Consider the following 19,131-nt stretch of genomic DNA (forward strand, 5'->3'; position numbering starts at 1 on the left):
CTTGGCTGAAAGCAGAGAATAGAAATATAATAGTTTCTATTTATTGACTATGCAACTGCATTTGACTGTATGGATTACAATAAGCTATGGCTAACATTAAGAAGAATAGGAATACCAGAAAATGTTATTGTTCTCATGCAGAACTTATACCTAGACCAAAATTCAGTTGTCCAAACATAACAAGATTAAATTTTCAGAAATACTGCATGATTTATAATCGAGAAAGGGTGTCAGGGTTGTATCATTTCTCCATACCTTTTCAATCTGTGTGCTGAGCAAATTATTTGAGAAGCTGGACTCTATGAAGAAGAACGTGGCATCAAGATCAGAGGAAGATTCTTTAGTAACCTGTGTTATGCAGATGACATAACCTTGCTTGCTGAAAGTGAGGAGGACTTGAAGCACTTATTGAAAAAGATCAAAGACTATAAGCCTTGAATATGGATTACAGCTCAATGTCAAGAAAAGGAAAATTCTCATCACTAGTATGATAAGGCAATATCATGATAAACAGAGAAAGACTGAAGTTGTAAACAATTTCGTCATTCTTGGATTCACAATCAACTCTTGGTACCAGCAGTCAAGAAATTAAAAGACCTGTTGCATAGGGGAAATCATCTGTCAGGGACCTCTCTAAAGTGCTATAAAGCGATGATGGCAATTTAAAGACTAAGGTGTTCCTGATCCAAGACATAGTCTTTTAATTACTTGCTAAGCATCTAAAAGTTGGATAAGAATAATGGAAGAAGAATCGATGCCTTTGATTTGTAGTGTTGGAGGAGGGTACTGAATATACCTTGCACTGCCAAAAGAACAAGCAAGTCTATTTTAGAGAAAGCCTGACCAAAGTGCTTCTTGCAAGCAAGGATAGTGTGAGGTTTCATCTCACATATTTTGGGCATGTTGTAAGGATGAGCCAGTCCTTTGAGAAGGATTTCAAAGATGGGAGGACAGTCAGTGTAAAAGAGGAAGATCCTCAACAAGATGGCTTGACACAGTGACTTTAACAATAAGCTCAAGCAGATCAGTGCCAGAGCTGTGCATGGTCCATGCTGAGTGGCCGAGATTCCTTGGCTGTGCCCTCAGTTTCGATGTGACAGATTGGAACCTAGCCACACCCACGGTAACAGAGATCTTCAACATCTAGTTCTTTGGGAAGTGGAGCACAAATGATGTGCGAATCAACATTTCCTTGAAGGACTACATTGCAATGAAGGAGAAGTATGCTAAATAGCTGAACCATATAGTGCAGGATGCTATGCAGCAAAGCTCTTCTACGAGGCATTGTGAAGCGTCTCACCAACTCTATGATGATGCATGGCTGGAACAATAGCAAGCTCATGACAATGTGCATTGTCAAGCACGCCTTCGAGATCATCCACCTGCTCACTGGCGAGAACCTCCTGCAGGTCCTGGTGAATGCCATCATCAGTAGTGGCTCCTGAGAGGACTCGACACATATTGGAAGAGCTGGGCAGGTCAGGTGGCAGGCTGTGGATGTGTCTCCACTGTGCTGTGTCAACCAGGCCATCTGGCTGCTGTGCATGGGTGCTGTGAGGCCAGCTTCTGGAACATCAAGACCATTGCTGAGAGCCTGGCAGATGAGCTCAGCAATGCAGCCAAGGGCTCCTCCAACTCCTACACCATCAAGAAGAATGAACTGGAGCGCGTGGCCAAGTCTCATCGTTGATCTTCTGGCTGTGACTCAATAAACCTACCAGCTCTTTGGGGATGCCACACCCCCCAAAAACCAAAACAGTACAAAAACCCCGCCAAAATAAGCTCAAGTATATGAGAGATGATGAGGATGGCACAAGAAGCGGCAAGGTTTAGATCTGTTGTTCATAGGGTCACTATGAGTCACACTTGACTCAACAGCACATGGAACAAAACAACAATGTTCTTATTCTTTTACAGAAAAACCCTGACATTAATTAAGAATTGAACACCTTATTACCTGCTTTGCTCCCAAGTATTATTCCAGCAGAGGTATAGGATTCTCTTAAATGGAACCCTGGAGACTTTGGCGCCTATTGTAGCGGGCTGTCTTTTACTGGCTGTCCACAGTGGGTAAAGAAGCTCTCTTTCCCTGGATTTCCTGTTTCCCTCAGGCCCAGGGTAGGTCACCTCACTTCACCTTTGGGTTTCTGTAGCTGCTCACTCCCCAAAATTCCTCACAGAACTGTTCCCAGAAGAAAAGGAGACTCTTTTTCTTACTTTTATTCACTCACTAATCTTTGTTTGCTTGGGAGACGTGAAAGTTCCTTTGACTAAAAACCTGTCAATTTTGCTTTTCTCCTTGTTCAATGGGTAATTTAACTGTCTCATTAAAGGTTTTTATGGGAGGATTTTAGCAGAATTCCTCTGAGTTTTCATTTTCCTTTTACCACTTGGTACGGAGATACAAGCTATCATTAAAAAGCCTGTTAAGAAATTAAACCATTTTTCTCAAACAATCTTGCTTAAGAACTCCCACGATTTGTATTTTACATCTCAGGCAGGACTTCTCTCTGATTAAATTCTTCATGTGTCAGCTTCGGAGCTCAAATGAAACGCGTCGATGCTTTGGTGGATCTCTAATTCAGGGATAAAGGGTGAAAACACTGCAGTCTGTGTTTTGTATCGGCTTTCCCCTGCTCTTTTGTTTTGCCTTTGTTGTTGTTAAAGATCTGACTCTTTCTTTAAAGGTTTGAACAATCACACAGCCAGCAAAGGAAGAAAATTGTCAAAAACGAAATAAGACAAAATAAAATCCTTCAAACAATCAATCCCCAATTTCTCTTGGTGTAATTGGGGGTTGACGTGATATACAAAGTATAAACCTACAATTTTATTGTAAGTATATTATACTCTTTCCTATGCTAACTTTCTGTATCAAATTCCCCAGTTAGAGTAAGTTCTCTATTGACTAGGTTTTTCTTTTCTTTTATCAAATCTACTGACAGATTAAAAAAAAAAACCCAAAAGGAACAAACAAATTTCACCCCTTTACTTAAGTAAACTGATAAAACCAAAGTTCCAGTCATTGTGTTTCGTAGGTGAAAAACAGAATAACATGGAGGCAGAGAGTGTTAGGCTCTCTCCTCTGATTCTGAATCTTCCATGTGTGCTGTCTCAAATGGCCCTACTTTGACTCAAATATATTTTCTGTGATTTGTACACTGTTAACAATTGGAAAATTGTATATTAACATCAAACTCTGCAGAGTTCTTTGGAAAATGGAAAGATTTGGTTTACTGCGCTTAGGTTCCTTTATCATAGCAATTTATTGGGATATCTTACAGAGTTTTGGTGGCCTCACAAACAGATATAACCTAGAGAGGGTAAAACCAAATTGCTTTCCAGAGGCAAGGATTTTGAAGCTCAATCTCACATACTTTTGGCATGTAGCCAGGAGGGACTGGTCCTTAGAGTGGGAATCATGCTTGGAAGGATGGAGGGACAGCACAGGAGAAAGACCCTGGAAGAGATGGATTGACACAGTTGCTGGGGTAATAAGGGTAGGTGTGTCAGAGACAGTGAGACTGGATCAGAACAGGGCAGGCTTCAGAGCTATTGTGCATATGAGTTTGTTGCAGGCAACTCATCTACTCATAACAACAGAAACATCAACAACAACTGGATAAGGAGATGTGCCACTAAGCCAAAGGCAAGAAGTTTGAATCTACCAGCTACTTTAAGGGAGAAAGATGGACAGACTCTTCTTGTGAAATTTGTGTTGTGTTGTGTGTGTTGTTTACCATCAAGTTGGAACTGACCCATAGCAGACCCTCTGGGGGGTTTTCACAGGCAATTAATTGCACTAGAGGAGATTGCCAATCCTTCTCCCAAAGAGCAGCTGGTAGCCTCGAACCGCGTGCCTTTGGGATTGCAGTGCAGCTTCTTGCCACTAGGCCACCAGAACTCCCTCTTATAAAATTTAGTCTCTAAAAATCCACTGGAAGATAAGCTTTGTGTTGGTTCCAACTCAGTGGCAATGAGTTTTGTATAGTAGAGTATGTTGTGTAAAGTCAAGTCAGAACTGATCCACAATTGACTGTCCAGTGAGTTTTTAAAGTCAGTTAATGGCACAGGAGGACATTGTTATCTTTCTCCCACATAGTCACTGGTAGATTTGAACCATGTGCCTTCTGGTTGGTAGTGCTACTTTTTTCCCACTAAGTCACCACTGTTCATAGTATAATATAGGATAGGATAGGATTTAATTAGTATAGTATAGTATAGTATAGTATAGTATAGTATAGTATAGTATAGTATTAGTATGTTGTTATTATGTGCAATTGAGTTGACTATGACACATAGTGACCCTATACACAATATCTCTGAAACCTGCTCTATCCTGAGCCAATCTCACTGTCTCTGACACACCTATTCTCATTACTGTGTCAATCCATCTCATCCAGTGTCTTCCTCTCCCACCCATCTAAGCATAACGTCCTTCTCCAATGACTCCTGATCACACACCCTAAGTATGTGAGGCACTATTTCAAAATCCTTGCTTTCAAGGAACAGCTTAGCTTCACTATCTTCAGGACAGATTTGTTAGTTCTTTTGGCAGTCCACAGTAACTTTAATACTCTTCTCCAGAAACAGAACTCAAATGTATCAATTTTTCTTCTGTCATCTTTAGTCCTTGTCCAGCTCTGTGATGCATAGTAATTGCAAAGACTATGCTTACTCCTTAAATTGGGTGTTTTATTTCTATTTGGACATATTTCACACTGTTTTTGTGGTTGTTGTTATATTCCACTGAGTTCACTAGAAGTTATAAGGACCCTCTGAGCGACAGCTCTGAACCTTGCCCTATCCTCAGTCAACCTTGCTGTCTCCAACATACTTGATCCCATTGCCACAGTTGCTGCATCAGCCCATCTCCTTGAGGGTCTTTCTCTAGTCACCTATATTTTAATAAACTCACAAGATGATTCTGATATATCTTCAAATTTAACAACAATAGATTTAGATTTACATTTTAGTTTCTGTTTTAGGGTATTTAAACTGGAATACACATTAACTTTGTCTTGAGAGTTTATTAAAACATAGGTGACTGGGCTCCCCAACCTAGGGTTTCTGCTTTAATCGGCCTCATGGAGGCCCTTAAAATTTCACTTCTAACAAGTGCCTAAGTAATGCAGAGACTACTGGTTTTGGATCCACACTTTGAAACCCCTTTCTTTAATATGCACTTTTTCTGAGGGGAGCATATATTCCTATCCATCAATCCATCCAACCATCCAATGGTCTATTAATTAATATATATGCCCAGGATTTCTTGTGAAGAACTTTGCTCTATATGAATAATTCCACAATGACAAAATACATATGACATTTTTACAGATCCAATTGTAATCCTACCTTATAACATCATGTTGTTATGTGCTTTGGAGCTGAAACTCGCTCCTTGCTAACACTCCAGCATGTTTGCAGAAACTGTAGGAGGAGGAGATTGTCCATCTTTCTCTCAAGGGACAGCTGGTAGATGTGAACTGTATGCCTTTAGGCTGTTAGCATAGCTCTGTACCACTAGACCACCAGAGTTGCCTGTATTAGCATCATAGACGTTAAGATTTAAAACACATAGAAGAATCACATTTCATTGAGGATCATGACTGCCTTGATACACATTAACCATTATAGGCAATGGGAAGAAGGCACATGAGGCTAATCAGTGTAGCCTTTTCTACCTCTGCTGGGAGTTTTGGAGACTGTCAGAGATATATTAGGATGAGTATCTCCTAGGACTGGTTGTTTTCAAAACTGCAAGAAATGGATGGAGTCAGGAAAGAAGGAGCCCTCACTCTTCACAGTCTGATTCTTCAATTTTAGTTGAGTGGGATCCATGTGACAAAGCTGAAAAAAACCCAGTTATTTTGAAATACTACTATTTGGGGAGAATCTCGGACACTTACTGGCAATGTCAGTTTTAAGCTGATGACAATGGATTTAAATTTTTAGGTTTTGCACATTGCTAGGGGAAAAGGTGACACTGAAAGAGTAAATTACTGAAAATTCAGACCCACTTCACCATTGCCTCTGTCCTGGCTCTTAAGTCCAAGCAAAATTCTACATCTCTCTCTTATCTCTAGTTCTTCTCTTTCCTCTGACCTGTGGGTTCATCATCTTTTATTTTTTAAAGGATGCCCCATTCTAGGAACTCTGGTTCCAATGCCAACACCACATGCCCAGAACTATGGTCCTGACCCTGATACCCCATGCTGGGGACTCTGGTTCCAATCCCCTACACCTGGAACTCCAGTCCCGATGCTGACACCCTGCACCAGGAGCTCTGGTCCTGACACCCAGAACTCCAGTCCCAATGCTGACGCCCTGTGACTGGAACCCATCCCAACACCGACATCTCATGGTGGAAACCCTGGTCCCAATGCTGCTGGCCAGTGCCTGTAAATCCTATCCTGACGCCACCATCCCACTCCCGGATGGGCACCAGGAGTGATGCTGGAACTTGAGTGAGGTACTTTGTGAAGGGGTTGCTGCTGTTTGTCTGTATCATGTGGGATCCCTTAAGCTCAGTCAAAAGGGAGCAAGACAGCTTGAACTTGTTCTTGAAGAAAAAAAAACACAAGGCTTCCTGGTTTTCCTATCAGGTCTCTGAGCTCCACCTTGCATATCCTCACAATATATTTATCAACTGCCTTTAGCCCAAAACACCTTGGCCTACCTTGACTGTGGCAGTTGTCTGACAAAGAAGGCACTTCCACTGGTCTTTTCTCTACCAAACTGAAGCATATCTTCCCTTGGTTCAGAAGGCAGAAAGAAACACAGGTATCTTAGCTGCCCCACTCTCTTCTGGAGCGATAATTTCAGATCAAGAACCTGCTATCGCCTCAGATATGAAAAACTCTACCACAGCAATGTCGTGTAGGAAGCAAGTTATCTCACTGGCTACACAAGCCCAAAGCAATATATCAACCCCCTCCCCCAAAAGTGATATAGTATCAATGGATTTCCTGAAGCCAGAAAGTCTGATAAAACTTTCTGACACAGAATTTAAAAGAACAATGATTGAATATTTTCAGTGGTTGAAAGACAAACTTAAAGAATTACAGGACACTGCAAGCAAAAACCAGGAAGAGCTTAAAAAAACAATCCAAAACAATGCAGATAAAACAAACAAGGCATTAGAGGTTCTGATAAAATAAGAAACCACAATCCAAAATATGAGGACCCATATTTCTGAGGCTGTCAATATGATAGAGGGACACATGAACAGGGTTGAAGAGACGGAACGGAAATAAAAGATAGAATTGTCACCATAGATTTGTTAGAACAAAAAGCAGAATCAAAAAGGGAGGAAAAAGAAGAAACTCTAATGTGGAACAACATCAAGAGAAATATACATGCACATAATTGGAATCCCAGAGCAAAAAGAAGCAACTAAAGGCACTGAAAAAGTTGCGGCAGAATTTTTAGAAGAAAACTTTCCAGGCATAATGAAGAAAGAGAGAATGTATATTCTAGAAGCTGAGAGAACACCATATACAATAGACCCCAAAAGAAAAAGATCATGACATATCATAGTCAAATTTGCCAGAACCAAAGATAAGGAGAGAATTCTGAAAGCAGTGAGGGAGAAACAAAGAGTAACCTATAAGGGGGAGCAAATAAGATTAAATGTCAATTTCTTAGCAGAAACAATGCAGGCAAGAAGACAATGGAATGACATATATTGAACACTCAAAGAACACAACTGTCAACCAAGAATATTTTACCCAGCATAATTATCTGTCAAATATGAAGGAGAAATCAAGATATTCCCAGAAAAACAAAACCTAAGGGAGTTTGTAAAAACATGACCAGTGTTGCAAGAAATGCTGAGAGACATCCTTCTTACAGAGGTGCCACAGAAAGCAGGATGAACCAAAGTAACTAGCAACAACACCAAGAATAACTCAACATATTATAGCAATGAAACCTTGCCTCTCAATGATCACACTGAATGTAAATGGTTTAAATTCAGCACTGAAGAGAAAAAGTGTTATTGATTGGGTATAAAACTAAAATCCATCAATGTACGGTCTACAAAAGACACACCTGAAAAATGAAAATAAAGACAGACTAAATATAAAAGGGTGGGGGAAAAATATACCAAGCAAATGGCAACCAGAGAAAAGCAGACATAGCAATATTAATCTCTGATAAAATAGATTTCATTGCAAAACCACCATAAAGGACAAGGAAGCTCACTACGTAATGATTAACATGTTAATAGAACAAGAAGACATAACAATAATAATATCTATGCACCAAATGAAAGAGCTGCAAAATATATAAAACAAACATTAGCAAAACTGAAAAAGGAAATAGACAACACTATTATAGTAGTTGGAGACTTCAACACACCACTCTCAAGAAAAGATAGAACTTCCAGAAAGAAACTCAACAAAGACACTGAAGAAATTAAACCACACTATAAACCAACTCGATCTCATAGATATTTATAGGCTAATGCACCCCCATAAAAGCACAGTATTTCTTCTTCTCCAATGTGCTTGGAACATCCTCCAGAATAGATCACATTTTAGGACACAAGATAAGCATCAATAAATTCAAAAGCATAGACATAATAAAGAGCCTTTTCTCAGACCACAATGCTACAAAATTAGAAATTGATAACAAGAGGATAAAGAAGGAAAAACCCGTACATTTGGAAACTGAACCACACCTTGCTTGAGCATGAATGGTTACTAGAAGAATTAAAAATGGAAATTAAAAAGTTTCTTGAAACAAATGACAATGAAAATACAATTTAGCAAAACCTCTGGGAAACAGCTGAAGCAGTAGTTAGAGGTTAATATATAGCTATAAGCAAACACACTTAAAGATAGGGAAATATTACCATTGACTCTCTAAGCCAACATCTCCAAGAAATTGAAAAAGAACAGCAAGAAAATTCAATACCCTCAAAAAACCCCTGAAATTATAAAAAGTAGGGCATAAATAAATGAAATAGAAAACATAAAAACAATTGAATCCATCAACAAAACCAGGAGTTGGTTTTTCCAAAAGGTCAATAAAATCGACAAACCACTAGCAAAATTAACAAAAGAAAAGGAGGGAAGACACAATCTGAATAAGACATGAAATGGCCAATGTCACAATGAAACCAATGAAAATAAAAAGGTTAACAATGGAATATTATGAAAAACTATCCTCAGTCAAGTATGAAAACCTAGAGGAAATGGACACATACTTAGAAAATCACAACCTACCTAAACTAACAAAAACTGAAATTGAACATCTGAACAGACTCATTACAAAAGAAGAAAGTGGACAGGTAATAAAACAACTTCCAGCCCAAAAAACCCCCCTCTAGACCAGATTATTTTACAAGTGAATTTTATCAAACATTCAGAGAAGAAGTGTCACAAATTCTACATAAACTATTTAAAAAAATAGGAAAAGATGGAATTTTCCCAGACTCATTCTATGAAACAAACATATCTTTGATACCAAAGCCAGGTAAAGACACCACCAAAAAGAAAACTACAGGCCAATATCTCTCATGATGTAAAATCCTGGCCAACAGAATCCAATGATACATCAAAGAAATAATTCACCATGATCAAGTGGAATTCATAACAGTTATGCAAGGATGGTTCATCATAAGAAAAACAATCAGTGTAATTCATCACAGTAACAAAGCAAAGAACAAGAACCACATGATCCTATTAATTGATGCAGAAAAGACTTTTGACAAAATCCAACACCCTTTCCTTATTAAAACACTCAACAAAATAGGATTAGAAGATAATTTCCTCAACATAGTAAGAAGTGTATACACAAACCCGAGAGCCAACATTGTTCTCAATGGAGAGAGATTAAAGGCATTCCCTTTGAGAACAGAAACTAGGCAAGGATTCCCACTATCACCTCTCCTATTCAATATTGTATTAGAAATCTTAGTGATAGCAATAAGACAAGAGAAGGAGATAAGAGGTATCAAAATTGGCAAAGAGGAGGTAAAAATATGTGCAAATGATATGATAGCATACTTAGAAAACCCTAAACATTCAGCAAGAAAACTACCAGACATAGTTGACCAATTCAACAAAGTGGCAGGATACAAGATCAACATACAAAAATCAATTGGATTTCTTTACAGTAACAAAGAGAATATAGAGCTAGAGATAAAAAAACAATATTTGTCACAATAGCTAATCATAAGATTAAATACTTGGGAGTAAATCTAACTAGAAACACAAAAATATATTAAAATAAAATTACAAAATATTACTACAAGAAACAAAAAGTGATCTGGAGAAATGAAAGAATATATACCTTGTTCATGGATAGGAAGACTCAATATTGTGGGAATGACAAACGTACCAAAGGCAATGAACATGTTCAATGAAATCCCAATACAAATACCAATTTCATTCTTCAATGAGATGGAAAAGGCAATATACAATTTCATTTGGAAAGGAAAGAGATCCCAAATAAGGAAAGCATTCCTTAAAAAGAGAAACAAGGTAGGAGGCATCTCATTCCATGATTTCAAATCCTGCTACACTGCCATTGTGGTCAAGACAGTGTGGTACTGGTACAATGACAGACACATAGATCAATGGAATAGAATTGAGAACCTGAAAATCATCCCATCTACCTATGGTCAACTGATTTTTGACAAGGAGATGAACTCAGTTAAGTGGGGAAATGACAGGCTTTTTAACAAATGGTGTTGGCAAAATTGGAAAAGCATCTGCAGAAAGCTCAAACAAGACTGACTCCTCACAGCATACACAGAAACCAACTCAAAGTGGATCAAGGACCTAGAACTAAAACCAAGAACTATAAACTTCATTAGAGAAAAGCTTGGAAGAACCCTAGAAGCACTAATCCACAGTATGAACAGTCTTCCAAGTATACTGAAAAATCTACAACCAGGAGAGTATAAAATAGATTAATGGAACCTTTTAAGACTCAAATCCCTCTGCACATTCAAAAACTTTTCCAACAGAGTAAAAAGGGAAGCTGCAGACTGGGAAAAATATTTGGTAATATAAGGAACTTATATCTAGAATTTATAGAATACTCAAGTACCACAACAAGATAAAGATTACAAAATGGGCACAAGATATGAACAGACACTTCACCAAAGAAGACATTCAGATGGCAAACAAACATATGAAGAAATGTTCACAATCTCTAGCTCTAAAAGAGATGCAAATCAAAACAACTATGACATACCATCGCACCCCAGTAAGAATAGCACAATTCAACAGATAGCAAACAAATGCTGGCAAGGTTGTGGAGAAATTGGAATCCCTATTCACTGTTGGTGGGTGCAACCACTCTGGAAGGCAGTATGGCAATTTTCAAAATTTGGAAATAGAAATATCATTTGACCCATTACTTCCACTACTAGGAATATACCCTAAAGAAACCAGAATTGCTAGCAAAGCAGATATATGCACACCCCTGTTTATTTCGGCTTTGTTCATAATAGCAAAGAATTGGAAACAACACAAATGCGCATCAACAAATGAATGGATAGAGGAGCTGTGGTATATTCACACAATGGAACAGAGTAGCAATGAAAAACAAAGAAGTCATGAAATACTATACAAAATGGATGATCATGGAGATCACTATGCTGTGTGAGCTATCTCAGTCACAAAAGGACAAATAGTGCATGATGCCATTGTTGTGAAATAGGACTGACATGGGGATTGGGGAGGAATTAAGAATAGAGGGGATAGATAATGTGAACAGCATTCAAACAGATGAGGGAGAGAACTGTATAAAAGGAATATATGATTAGGTATTATTGGCATGAGAAGAGTCCAGAATAAGAGCTGCATAGTAAAGTGGTCTGGGGGCAGGAGGTGTATAACAACGAAATAACTTTTTTCCAAAGGAAAAAAGCGAACTGGGTTCGGGAAAGTGAGGAAAATGTGTAAAAATGAATGAATGTTAATCCAAGTTCTTTATACTCTTCAATAAAATCTCAATTTAAAAAAGAAAACTCACAGCACAAACAATAACAACAAAACCAAAACAAAACCACCAAGTCTTCCTATTATGATTTAAGTTAAAGTTTACCAACCAGGGTGTAATTTCAGCAAACCATTCTTAGAAATATTTTTATTATATTTACTGTTGTCTTCACATTGTATCATCACTTGTCCTGCGATCTCTCCATGAGTCTTGCTTCATCCCTCCAATCTTCACCATTACTACCTTCTGAATTTTATCCTTGGACAAATATTGTTATTGTATCCTATGTGGTTCAGTGTCCTAATTTCTGAGTATTTCTCTAGTATTACTGCTTGCCTTATATGTTTATTTATTGTTTGGCTGCAAGTTGTGCCACTGGGGTGAATTCCAGGCTCAAAGGATGGCTAAGAATCATAGTCTCCATCAGACCAGTAAACCTGGACATTGAGGAGTTATAAGTTTTGGTTTGTATTTGTTACTATGTACCATCAGGTCAGAACTGACACATAGCTGACCCTCTAGTAGATTTCTACAGGTTATACTTGCACAGGAGGAAATTGCCCTTCTTTCTTCCCCCACAGAGCAGCTGGTGGGTTTGAGCTATGTGCTTTTGCATTAGCAGCACAATTCTTTATCACTAGGATGCCCCTACTTTCTAGGATTCTGCCACTGACACCTTCTAGGTGTCACTATCTAGGCCTATGCCATTTTCTATCTTGTCATTATGTTATACCCGTGCTGTCTGAGCACCTGTATAATTCTTATCACACTGTCTGGGAGGGTAGGCATGTTGTATGGGGTACACTCTGGTCTCTGCCTTGTAGAAGCAAGTGTTAAAGGTTTTTAGTAGCTGGGGATGCCAAGTTCCCACTTTACGATAGCAAGTGCACCACGTCTGTCTCTCTCTTCATGAGTCACCAAACCTCTCCCCATCCTCACTGTTAAGCCTCTCTCTTCTGAGTCTTAAAAGTTATCAGCTTAGAACCTTGAGTCTGAAAGATTTGATCAGCTCAGATTCTTCTTGATGTTTGTGAGAGCCACTCAATATCTCTGAGATGGGCTCTTCTATAAACCTAGAAGGATGGCAAAAACCATTATGCTGTTAGCTTGACCAAAAAGGACTTAATTCTATTGGGTTAATTTTCAAGGCATTTAGATACTAAATCAACCAAGCCCTTGCAAGATTGTGGTCTGCCAATTATATTGTGGAACTTTGACTTGAAAGGTCACATTAAATGATTTACTGCAACAAATTCATTGCACTCTACATATAAGAGTATCTCCATTGAATTGTCTTTATTTCTTCACTAATTTTTTTCTACACATAATTAAATTAGTTTGCAAATATCTAGCTCACACCTGTGAATTTTATTCCTTGTTAATGTTGACCTTGCCATTACTCCTATGTCTGTAAAGCTAGTTTGTTTTCTGCTTCCAGATTACTCACCCAAGATGTTTTTATGACTTCATTTTGATTAAAATAGTAGTACAGAATTTTCCTTATGATCCCCTTTACTCCTGAAATATGACTGCAGGGGATTTATTCCTCTTCTGCGTGAACTTGGATGGAATTCTCAGATTTTAGAAAATTTTGGTTATTTTCACAGATTCATAAAAAAGGATAATGTCTTTCACTGTAAATTATGTAACTTCATTTATACCTTGCAAATTTCATCAAAGCTAAGGCCAACTAATTTTTTTAAGCTTTTTATTCTGGAGCCCTTACTAGTACAGCTAAAAATATGCGTTTTACTAAAAGTGTATCTTAGACACTTATTTTAAATACGTAACTTCAGAGATTATTTTTGTTCCTGTCTATGTTTTGTTCAAGACAGTTGGCATTTGCACACCATCCTTCCTGTACATAGAAAGAACAGCAGAGAACTTTCTTCTCACATTTATTTTGGGGGCATATGCATTTTGTGAATATGATCCCATCCCTTGCGCACTTTCATTCCAATACAAATCTTGTAGGTAATAAGGTCCCAGGAATAGATTAAATACCAATTGACATGTTTCAACTACCAGATGGAATCCTGGACATGCTCATCAGTCTATGTCAGGAAATTAGTTCTCAGTCCTAAGAAAGGTGAGCCAACATAATATAGAAATTATCTAGCAACATTATTAATATCCTATGTAAGAAAAATATTGCTGAAGGTTAGGAGAAAAGACTGGAACATAATAAGGAACTGTCGGAATTTCAAGCGGGGTTTAGAAGAGCTTGTGACATCAGAGATATCATTGTTGATATCAGAGAGATTCTGACTGCAAGCAGAAAATACCAGTTATATTTTTATATGTGTTTTTTTGGCTATGCAAAGGCATTTGACTGTTTGGATTATAACAAACTATGGTTGACATTGAGAAGAATTGAAATTCCAGAACACTTAATTGTGCTTATGTAAAATTTTTCTCTAGATCAAAAAGTAGTAGAATTGGCAAAGCTTAGCAGGACAGCAAATAATAAATGTTGGAGAGGAAGGGAGAGATAGGACTCTTATACACTGTTAGTGGAATTGTAAAATGGTACAACCACTCTGAAAGGCAGTTTGGCAATTCCTCAAAAAGCTGACTATAAGGATAAATATTGTATAAAACCATCATTGTAGAATGAGTATAAGAAACCAGGAGGGGTGGGAGAGGTTGGAAGCAGAGGGATGAGGATGTGCAGGAGGATGGGGGATTACTCATGGGGTTGTATAACTTGATGGGTGGCAGGAGTGAGGGAAATGTAAAGAATTTGTCCTTGAAAACAATGTATTTGAATTTTGTAAATAAACTAGTACAAAAAGAAGGAAACAAAGCTGAAAATAGAAATTCCATTCCAGCTATTCCACTGCTTGGAATAAATTCTGAGAAAATGAGAACATCAGCAGAGAACTGCCGGAAGTCCAGGCTGGGTTTAGAAGGGGTCGTGGTACTAGGGATATTGATGCTGATGTTAGATGGATCTTGGCTGAAAGCAGGGAATACCAGAAGAATGTCTATCTGTGTTTCATTGATTATGCAAAGGCATTTGACTGTGTGGATCATAACAAACTGTGGCTGACTCTGAGAAGAATGGTAATCCCAGAACATTTAATTGTGCTAATGCGAAACCTGTACTTGGACCAAGAGGCAGTAGTCAGAACAGAGCAGGGTAACACTGCATGGTTCAAAATTGGGAAGGGTGTGTGCCAGGGATGCATCCTGTCTCCATACCTTTTCAACATGTATGCAGAGCAGATTATCCGAGAGGCTGGGCTCTATGAGGAGAATTGTGGCATCAGGATTGGTGGAAGATCTATTAACAATCTGCGTTATGCAGATGACACAACCTTGCTTGCTGAAACTGAAGAGGACCTCATGCACTTGCCGCGAAGGGTCAAGGACTGCAGCCTTCAGTATGGACTGAGGCTCAATGTCAAGAAGACAAAGATTCTCACCACTGGACCAATTGGCAGCGTCAGGATGGATGGCGAAGAGCTTGAGATTGTTTGCAGCTTCAGTTTGCTCGGCTTCACAGTCAACACTCTTGGCAGCAGCAGTCAGGAAATCAAAAAGCGTATCGTGATGGGAAAGTCTGCTGTTAGGGACCTCTCTAAAGTACTCAGGAACAACGGTGTCTCTCTGGAGACTAAGGTGCACCTGATACAGGCCATGGTGTTTGCAATTGCTTGTTATGCATCAGAGAGTTGGACAATGACTAGGGAGGACAGAAGGAGAGTGGATGCTTTTGAGCTGTGGTGCTGGAGAAGAGTACTCAATGTACCATGGACTGCCAGGAAAACAAACAGATTCATCTTGGAGAGGATTAAACCAAGCTGCTCCTTGGAGGCAAGGATTCTGGGGCTTCGTCTGACGTACTTTGGACACGTTGTAAGGAGGGACGGGTCCTTGGAGAGGGACATCATGCTTGGGAGGGTGGAGGGACAGCGCAGGAGGGGAAGACCCTCTATGAGATGGATTGATTCAGTGACTGGGGTAATCGGGATGGGTGTGTCAGAGGCAGTGTGGTTGGCGCAGGATAGAGCAGGGTTTAGGGCTGTTGTGCATAGGGTCGCTATGAGTCGAAAACGACTCGACGGCACATAACAACAACAACAACAACAAGAAGGCACAAATGGAGACTTGTACACCAATGTTCATAGCACCATTATTTACCATCTCAAGAACATGGCTATAATGCCACAATCAAATGGATTGAGAAATTATGGTACATCCACACGATGGAATACTACACAGCACACAGGAGCAATGATTTTGTAAATCACTACCTAACTTGGGAGGGACTAGAGAACATTATGCTAAGTGAACTAACTCAGTTCCATCAGGACCCATATTGTGTAAAGCCATTATTGTAGAATGTGTATGAGGATCCAAGGCGAAAGGGTGGAAGCAGAGGGGTAAGGATGGGAGGGGGTGGTGGTTAATCCCACACTTTGATGGGTGGAGGTCGGGGTGGGTAAAGGAAATTGGAAAGATCCAGTGTGAAAAGTAATGTATATAAACTTTATAAGTATACCAGTATAAAATAAAAATTTTATTAAAAAAAAAAAAGAAGAAGCTGTTGTCCAAATAGAACAAGGGAACACTGCATGGTTTTAAATCAGGATGTGTGTGCCTCAAGCATGTACCCTTTCTCCATACCTATTCAATCTGAATGCTGAGTAAATCACCCATGAAATTGAACTCTATAAAGAGAAATGTAGCATCAGGATCAGAGGAAGACTCATTAACAATCTGCGTCATGTGGATGATGACACAACCTTGCTTGCTGAAAGTGAGGAGAACCTCAAACACTTGGCTGTGGAAGATCAAGGGTTATGGCCTTCAACATAGACTACATCTCAACATCAAGAAAACAAAGATCATTACCACTAGGCCAAGAGACAACATCATAACAGATGGAAAAAAGCCTGAAACTGCTCATGATTTTATCTTACTTGGATCCACAATCAGCACCTTTGGTATCAACAGTCAGGAAATCAGGAGATGTATTGTCAGGGACTTCTCCAAAACTGAAGAGCTATGATGTTCGTTTGAAGACTAAAGGTGTACCTGATTCAGGCCATGATCTTTATGTGAGTTTACATCTCTGAAGTGATTAAGGGAAATTGCTTTCAATTTTAATCCCTTTACAACTATTTGGCTTATCAGATCATGAGTATCATTGCCTATCTTCACATTTTATCATTATTTACATGTATTTTGCAAAGGGAGCCCAATTCCACACATGGCAACTCTAGAACATCTTTTTTTCTGGTATGAATTAAACCAAACCCATCATCACTGAGTCTTTTCTGACTCAGAGACTAAAGAAGAGAGAAGTGTCTCCTAGGATTTTCACAGCTTTAAATCTTTACAGAAGCAGACTGCCACATCTTTCTCCCACACAGAGGTCAGTGGGTTTGAATCACTAACTTTTGTTGGCAGCTGAGAACCTTTAATCTTTTTGTCACCACGGCTGCTTGAATAAGATGTTTTAAACACACTGCTGTCAAGTAGATTTGAACTAATGGTGACTCTCCATTGGTTTTCTGAGACTGTAAATCATTATGGAAGCAAACTAACTGTCTCTTCTTTCTCCTGCACAATTCTTGGTAGGCTTGTACTGCCAGTCTTGCAATTAGCATTCCAACACTTTGCCCACTCTTCAATAATTTTATATCCAATACATTTTTCTCTTTACTTTTTTGGGTTTTTTTTTTTACAAAATGATAGATTGGCAGTTTTAATTTTTCCAGTTTGAGTTTTTCTTTTCCATTCGTTGCATTTATTTGACCTCACTCTGCTCTATTATTCTTTGAGTTTTAATTCTTCTCTTTTTAAATATTGTTATCATTGTATGTCATCTAATTGGAACCAACTCAAAGCTGACCCTCCAGCGAGTTTTCAGTGGTAGCAAATTGCACAGGAAATTGCCCAACCTTCCTTCATGGGGCAGATGGTGGAACCGAACCATGTCTTTCTCCTGTTTTTATTTCCCCCCCTCCTTTTAGGAAAATAAGTCTTTTATTATTTTATTTTTTTTAGTATTTTCCTTTCCCTGGCTGAATCTCCCCATTCTCCAGGCAAAGCCAGAGGTGTGGGTATTCTTATCAGGTGTCCTCACTGCCATTCTCTTGCTCACATTCACCCCACCCATCTGTTATCCTGATTCGAAAGGGTTATGGACCTTGACCTCCATGTTTATTCCTTTCCCCCCCAAAAAATGTGATCCAACATAGTGTGAAAATTATGAAACTACATCTCTAATATCACATATAAACAAAATCTTGTGGAAGATTATTTTAAAAAGGTAACTAGAACAGTACATTGACAGAGAACTGCCAGAAGAGGCCATGGCACTAGGGATACCATTGCTGATGCCAAATGGATCTTGGTTCAAAGCACAGAGTAGCAGAAGAATGCCTATTTGTGTTTTATTGACAATGCAAAGGTATTTGACTTTGTGGATCACAACAAATTATAGCCAACACTGAGAAGAATGGGAATCCCAGAACATTTGATTGTGCTTATGTGAAACTTAAACGTAGACCAGGAAGCTACTGTCCTAACAGAGCAAGGGAAGCCTATATGGTTCAAAATCAAGAAAGGAGTGTGTGGGGAATGCATCTTTTATACATCTCTTTTCAGTCTACAAATGGAAGAAACCATAAGGGAAACTGGATTAGTAAGAAGAAGAATGTGGTATTAGGATTGGAGGAAGACTCATCAACAACCCTTATGCAGATGACACAACTTTGCTCGCTGAAACTGAAGAGGAACTGAAGCTTTTCTGCAGAAGTTGAAGACTGTTGCCTTCAGTATGGATTGCATGTCAACATCAAGAATGCTAAGATCCTCATCCCTGGAAAATAAGCAGTATCATGATAGATGGAAAACAGATTGAGGTTGTTAATAGTTTCATTTTGCTTGGATTCACAGTCAACACTCTTGGGACTAGCAGTCAGTAAATCAAAAGATGAGTTGCACTGGGAAAATCTGATGTTGAGGACCCCTCCAGAATGCTAAAGAGCAATGATGTCAGTCTAGACTCCAAGGTGTGCCTAATCCAGGCCATGATATTCTCATTTGCTTGCTATGCATCTGAAAGCTGAACAATGACTAAAGATGATAGAAGAAGTGTCATGCCTTTGAGCCATCATGCAGACTAGCCTATGGAGGCAACAGTCACAGCAGAGAACC

At 38.9% G+C, this 19,131-nt stretch overlaps 1 pseudogene; it reads left to right on the forward strand.

Moving 5' to 3' along the window:
• The first annotated feature begins 1,042 nt into the window (after window positions 1-1,042).
• On the forward strand, window positions 1,043-1,690 carry LOC102845199 (annotated as a pseudogene).
• Window positions 1,691-19,131: the final 17,441 nt, after the last annotated feature.

This window comes from Elephantulus edwardii, unplaced genomic scaffold, assembly GCF_000299155.1.
Source record: "Elephantulus edwardii isolate Elephantulus edwardi_28Jun2011 unplaced genomic scaffold, EleEdw1.0 scaffold00003, whole genome shotgun sequence".
NCBI classification, from domain to species: Eukaryota; Metazoa; Chordata; class Mammalia; order Macroscelidea; family Macroscelididae; genus Elephantulus; species Elephantulus edwardii.